This window comes from Sus scrofa, chromosome 7, assembly GCF_054392235.1.
Source record: "Sus scrofa isolate SSC_HxYL_T2T_F1_AM1 chromosome 7, Sscrofa_HxYL_maternal_Yorkshire_Landrace_v2.0, whole genome shotgun sequence".
Taxonomy (NCBI): domain Eukaryota; kingdom Metazoa; phylum Chordata; class Mammalia; order Artiodactyla; family Suidae; genus Sus; species Sus scrofa.
This window is the reverse complement of record NC_139389.1, coordinates 87,600,438-87,608,131: the sequence shown is the minus strand read 5'-3', so window position 1 is coordinate 87,608,131 and position 7,694 is coordinate 87,600,438.

Below are 7,694 nucleotides of genomic sequence, written 5' to 3'. Positions count from 1 at the left end.
ATCTTGATTTTTTTTTAATTTGATCTTGATTTTGACCTCAATTTTGATCAGCATAACTGTGTGGGTGGCTGTGTAATTTTCAAATACAGGGATAACTGAAACAGGTAAAGGTTGAAAATTAGACATTCTGCTTTAAATATATTTGTTTTTTAAAGTAAACTTTTCAAAATGAATCATATATTCATGTTTCAGAAACGAAAGATTTAAAAATAATTTGTACAATGAGAAATCTCCTTCCCATCTGTCCTCCATGTGTCCATTTCTCCTCATATCTGACAACAGAAAACTAAAAATAATTTGTTGTGTCCTTCAACAAATTACATGCATTTAGAAGCAAGCATGAAAACAAGTTCTTGGTTATTCTTTAAATATAATTTATGTACATGAAAATGTACAGATAAGTTTTGGAACTGATCATTTCTATCAAATGTATGCACTCAAGGAACAAGTTGTAGAATGTTTCCATTGTTCCAGAAAGCTGCTTTTTGACCCTTGTCATTCTTCCCTGCAACTACTACCATAGTGAGCAACCCCTTTTGAATGTCTAACATAATAGGCTAGTTTTGCTTTTCTTTGGCTTTTATAGAAGTAAAATCAGGAGTTCCCGTCGTGGCGCAGTGGTTAACGAATCCGACTAGGAACCATGAGGTTGTGGGTTCGGTCCCTGGCCTTGCTCAGTGGGTTAACGATCCGGCATTGCCGTGAGCTGTGGTGTAGGTTGCAGACGCGGCTCGGATCCCATGTTGCTGTGGCTCTGGCGTAGGCCGGTGGCTACAGCTCCGATTCGACCCCTAGCCTGGGAACCTCCATATGCCGCGGGAGCAGCCAGGAAATAGCAACAACAACAACAAAAAGACAAAAGACAAAAAAAAAAAAAAAAAAAAAAAGAAGAAGTAAAATCATGATATGTGTTCTGTTTTATCTGACTTTTTAACTGCATTATGTTTTTAAGGTTCATGCATGTTTTGCATTATCTGCAGCTATTCCTTTTAATTACTGAATAATATTCCACTGTATGTATAAAACCCAAAGTTTTCATCATCTTTATTATTTTATTGGCACTGGGGTTGTTTAAATCTTGGGCTATGAACAAAGTTTCCATGAACATTCTTTCTTTTTTTTTTTGCTTCTTCTAGGACCACTCCTGCAGCATATGGAGGTTCCCAGGCTAGGGGTCTAATTGGAGCTGTGGCCTCTGGCCTGCACCACAGCCACAGCAACGTGGGATCTGAGCCACATATGCAACCTATACCACAGCTCATGGCAACGCTGGATCCTTAATCCACTGAGCGAGGCCAGGGATTGAACCTGCAACCTCATGGTTCCTAGTCGGATTCATTAACCACTGAGCCATGATGGGAACTCCCCTGCTTATTAATTTCATAATGATGTAGTTTGATGAGCAGTATTTTTTAATTTTTTAATGTTTAATATATAAATTGTCTGAAATGCTTCTTTTGTGCTATTTAAGAAATCATTGCTTATTCCAAGGATGGAAAATATATAATCTTCCATGTTTTCTTCTAGAAGCTTTATATTTCTAACTACTACATTTAGGTCTATGATCCAACTCAAATTAATGTTGTGTATGCAGTGAGATAGAGGTCCAAGTTCATTATTTTCCATTTGAGTATTCAGTTGCTCTAGCATCACTTGTTTAAAACTTTCCTTTCCCAGAGAATTGTATAGATATCTTTGACAAAAATCAAGGTACTGTTCATATGAGTCTGCTTCTACCCACTGTTTTGGTCCATTGTTTTTCTCTTTCATCTGAAACTTTTCAGCCAGGATCACTTTCTTATTGTTCAAACATATCCTTTGAAATTTTTCTTAGTTGGTTATCTACTAGTAGCAAACTGTTTTGTTTTTCTGAGGATGTTTTTATTTTCACAGAGCTGATAATTAATTATTTTCTCTCCAAATACTGATTATAACTCTTCATTGGTTTACATTTTTGCTATTAAAGACATCAGCTGACACCCTAACTCTCTCTTAAGAATAATCTGTTTTTCTAGTCAGATATGTTCAACATCTGTTTAGTGGTCTTACTGATCTGCAGTTCTATTATGATCTGTTTTAAAGTGCATTTAAACAAATGCATTCTTTCCAGCTTTCATTCTTTCTATCCCATTTTGTCTCTGCCCTGCATTATTGATCATTTACTTAGCTCTATATTGTAGGTTACTTTTTCTCTGGATGTGTCTAATTTGTATTTAAATATATCTTTTGAATTTTTAATCTAAATCTGGAGTTCTCCATATTTTTCTCATAATTCTTCTATTTGTTTTTATATCATCTTTCTCTTTATTCATATTTCCAACCATTTTTTAATTTTTCCAAAAATATTAAATACACTTAATTTATATTCTGTGGTTCTTTTGTGGTTTTGATTGTCCTTTCTGTTGCTCATCTGGCTTTCACAAAGTCTTGCTTTAATTTGTGTTCATTGATGTTTGACTGTAAGCTCTTTTTTCTTCCAAGTTTATCAGTAAAATACTTTGAATCCTAGAACAAAGACAAGCATCTTCAAAGGATATTTGTGTTTCTATCAGGAAGCATTATAACTCTAGAACCAAAAACATTGAAGAAAATTATCAGCTATCAGTGATTCAGACTACTCACTAGTATAAATTCAAACCCCCCCCCAATATATATGAGCCCATTTATGCTTCATAATTCTTTTTTCTCTTTCTTGCCTTTTGGGGTGGTGAGATTTTAAAAATCTATTTCACCACTACCCAGAGAACATATCCTTTGAGACCTGAGCATGTGGAACTGATCCTTAGGTGGATCTGGTGCCCTATCCATCTCTGTCCCTACTGCCCACACTTGTGGCCTTGAAAATAGAACACAAGTCCAAATAGCAAAACCTGGTATCTGTTTTCTCATTTATTTCTCTGGGTTCTCAACCTCATTTGATTTTTACACTCTCTGTGTTCTACGCCATCTTTTTTATTTTTTTTTTTTTTGCCAGTTCTCAAAGTATTTTAAAAAGTGTTTATCCTACATGAGTATTTGTATTCATTTTTAGTAAACCTATCTAATGTGCCACCAAAGGGGAATGGAGCAACTCTGTAGTTTCTGAATTGTCAAGGTATGCAGCTTTCATATTCTTTAGCCATGCAAGTTCCCACATTATTTTCAGGCTTATAGTTGTGAACCTCTACCCCTCAGACTGGAACTCGAACCCTCAGGCCAGGACACACAACCCTAGCTAAAGCTTAGACTGGACTTGAACCTACTGTTTTGTTGTTGTTGTTGTTTAATTAAAATCACTCACCTGATCCCAGGACTTACTGAAGTTCAAGTTCTTTTTCTTTCTTTTTTTTTTTTTTTTGTCTTTTTAGGGCCGTACCCACGGCATATGATGGTTTCCAGGCTAGGGGTCAAATCGGAGCTGAAGCTGCAGCCTTTGCCACAGCAACTCAGGATCTGAGCCACAACTTGGGATCTGAGCCATGTCTGCAACACCACAGTTTCTGGCAACACTGGATCCTTAAACCACTGAGCAAGGCCAGGGATCGAACCCAGGTCCTCCTGGATACTAGCTGGGTTTGTTAACCACTGAGCCAAAACGGGAACTCCGGAAGTTCAGGTTCTTTTATGTTGCAGCGCAGAAAGAATTCAGCGAGAGAAAAAATGATAGGTAAGAAGATGGACAAAGTGTGCCATCTCAAATGGCAAGAGAGCAGCCCTGGGAGAAAGACACTCCACCAAGTGTGGGCCATCTCAGAAGGCAGGAGGGAAGAGTCCTCAAAATATGGGGTGGTTAGTTTTTTATAGGTTGGGCAATATCATAGGCTAACAGGTGGGAGGATTATTCCGACTATTTCAGAGAAGGGGTAGGGATTTCCAGGAATTGGGCCACTGCCCACTTTTTGGCCTTTTATGGTCAGCCTTGGAACTGTCATGATGCCTGTGGGCATGTCATTCAGCTGCTAACTTGTTACAATGAGGATATAATGAACTCGAGATCCGAGCTGCATCTGTGACCTACACCACAGCTCATGGCATTGCTGGATCCTTAACCTACTGAGCAAGGCCAAGGATCGAACTCACATCCTCATGGATCCTGGCTGAGTTTGTTTGTGCTGAGCTACAATGGGAACTCCTATAACTTTTAATTTAAATATCAGTTTTGTTAGATATAAAATCTAAGGTTTTTACTTACTTGTCTGAAGAATTTTGTACCTTTCATTCCACCTCACCATTTACTAAATGATAGTTAATTATATTTTATAGCAATGCAAGATAAGCAAACTGGCTTGGTTCCAATGGAGCCAGGTGGGGAGACCTCACAGACTTTGCCAGAGGAAAGCTTCAATTCCTAGGGAAAGAGAGATTGCCAGTAATGCTTTTTTTTTTCCTTTCCTTATATGTTCATGTATTTTTAATGTCAATAAACAGAGATTATCTTAGTAATTAAAAAACAGGAGAACTTATTTTGTTTGGCTATAAAGGTTTTTTTGTTTTTGTTTTACCATATGGAATAGTAAGGTCCATTTATTAACATTAAGATTGGCAAAAAGCTATGAGATGGGTGGAACTTGGGTTCTAAAATAACAGGCCAGATTTCCCTCATGGCTCAGTGGATTAAAGATCTGGTGCTGTCACTGTTCTGGCTTTGGTTGCTACAGGTGCGATCCCTGGCCAGAGAACTTCCATATGTCATGGGCACAGCCAAAAAAAATAAATAAATAAAAAGTAAAAATAAAATATCAGGCTAGTCAATGACTAACTCAAAGTGTAATCATTATCTGGACCTTAAGATATTATTTGATTACTCAATTCAGATACTGCTAATATTAAGAATGGAAATACAATGGCAATTTTTGAAGGAAAGAGAAACAGACTGAAAGACACAAAAAAAGACTCAAAAACATTTAAAAGTAATGTAGAGAAACAAGGAAGAGCTAAATGGAAATAGGGGGTCTATCCACAAAACTGAGGTCATTGAATTTCTTAGAGGCAGCACTGTAGATGAAAAGATTATATATGAGATTAATACCCATTTATCCCACACTAGCCTGTCTTATATCCCTGCTCATTGTCTAAGGCAAGATTCCCTCTCTTGGCACTACTGACATTTGGGGCCAGATAATTTGGGGGAGGGGGGCAATTAGCTCATGTTTACATCATCCCTGGTTTCTGTATATTACATGGCAATCACATTCCCCAATGTGACTGTCAAAAATGTCACCAGACATTTCCAAATGTCCCTTGGAGGTTGAAATTGCCCCAGTCTAGAATTACTAATTCATAAGTCATAATACTAATCATGTTCTCCATGAGTCCAGCCAGGTCACTTCTTACCAGTGTGTGCCAAAAGTTCTCCACTTCCCTTCTGTTAATTTTATATGTATTTCTAATTAAGCAATTCTTCATTACAATACTGTTTTGATGTGTGTTCTTCTCTTTGCTCTGTCAACTTAAAAAAAATGCACAACCTGAAAGTTGAGAGTTAAGTTTTATTTCAGGCAAAATTAGGACTTAGGCCTGGAAGACAGCATCTCAGGTAGCCCTTAGAAACTACTCTGAGGAGATGACGGGGAGCTAGCATATATGAGTTTTTGCAACAAAGGGAAGGTAGTAGGAACAAAAGATATACAGAAAACTGGATACATCAAGTTAAGGGAATTCAGCCTCTTTCTAAGGGAAGGGCTTCTCTCCTTTGATATGCACCCCAGCTATCTGGGCCAGTATTCTTTGTTTCTTTCCTGAGTTCCCTCAGGGCTCACCAGCTGACCCTTGGAGAGGCTGCACTCACGGATGACTGTGACATTCTTTGTTTTGTCCACTTAACTACAGGCCAGGAGGCAGTATTTCAGACACCTCTGAAATACCACCCCAAAGAGGAAAGGGGAAAATCTCAGGATATGTGATAAAGGTGAAGGGGGAGGTGCATGCAGCCATACACACATTCTACAAAAGTTTGCTGCTGGTCTCATGAAGGTTACTATGAGTCAGGAGGAGCATACATCACCATGAAGGATTTTAGTGTTTTTCTAGATATGAGGAGATGCAAGAATTGGGCATATAAATAATATCTTCTCTTAAAAATATCTAACTATCTGACAAATTGTTCTTCCAGTTTTTCCAGAGCACAGAGTACCTCACTCCTGGTCTCACCCTGAGCTCCACTCAGGGGGTGCTGTGGGTTGGCAGGGCTGCAATGGCTCATGATTTAATCCACATAGAGAGTGATGGCAAGTTCCAACCTCCAGTACATAGCTAACTTCAGTATTTTCAATAATATCCTTCTGTAGTACAATATACTTACATTTGAAGAGAATCTTGAGTTGGCAATCTTTCTTAAGAACAATAATCTTAGCTAAATGAAGAATAAATGACAAAATGAACAGAGGTGTGGCTGGTTCACGTAAGAGAAATAACAAAGTAATACAAAATCTAGAAACATAACTCATCTTTTTTATTATGTATTCTTATATCTTTTATACATCAGATTTTTTTTCATTCTTTGTTGTAAAATATTAGAGAGTCTACTGTTTTATTTATTTCCAGGCACTAAGAAGTCAACTCAAAATTCAGGAATCATAATTTTTATCAGTGTCTTTGGGTTCTTAGAAGAAAAGTTACTGCAGCATTGGAGTCATTGTGATATTTTGATTTATTAAAAAATGTATATATTTGGTCATTCAAATTGAAACCAAGCAGGGCCCTGTGTGTCTCCTGGGCACAAAAGCCTTTCTGTGTCCCCCATTTCTTATTTTTAGGAAATAGGCTTCAGCCCCCATGACCTTCACCAAGTTCCAAAGGGCAGGTTTAAATAGTTGCTAATTAGAGAAGGGAGAGGATTCAGAGACAACGGAAGAACAGTCAGTAAAAAATATTATAGCCCTGAGGCAGGGTCCAGGTTTAGCCTCAAGGGATACACATAACAGTATCTTTGAGCTCTTCTGCAGTACTAAACTCCTCCCCGCCCCAACAAGTAAGTGAAAGATGTTAAATGCCTGATAAAGCATTCTTCATTCCTGAAAGAAGGTTATAGTGCAATAATCTCAAGAACCACCAGAACTAGTCCCTGGACCACCCAACGTCAGCTTTGAAGAAGAATGCAAGCTTGCATCTACCCTGGTCCTTATCTGTGGCCCTTTTTTCCATTTCCAAAACTATAAGACCATCTGTTATTCTCTCCCATAGGAGGGCACAGTCTTTGGAGCATTAACTGCTGTGGCCTCCTTTTCCTAACAAAGCAATAAAAGCTACTCCTTTCTCCTTCGCCCAAAACTCTGCCTCCGTGTTTCTATTTGGCACCAGTGGACAGAGGCTGAGTTTTGGCAACAGTGATCAAAATATATTTTTTATATATTTGGTCTTTATCCACAGTTTCTGGCTCTCAGCTCCCAAAACCCTTGGAATTTTCTGATCAATGCAATGGGAAGCATCTTCTGTTATGTTATATGATCTTTTGTCCTCAGGGCCACAAAGGAGAAATGAATGTCTTGTTATTCCCAATAAGCCCCTTCCATCACAATTAAGTTTATATTATTGAGGGTGACTTTTGAGTCCTACCCCAGGGTGGCTGCCATGATTAGAGGGTTGGAACTTTCAGTCCCACCCCTGATTCTCAGGGAAGGGAGAGGAGTTTGAGGTTGAATAAATCATCATTGACCAATCATTTAGCCAATTATAAGTATGTAATGAAGCCTCCATAAAAACCCAGAAGGACACTT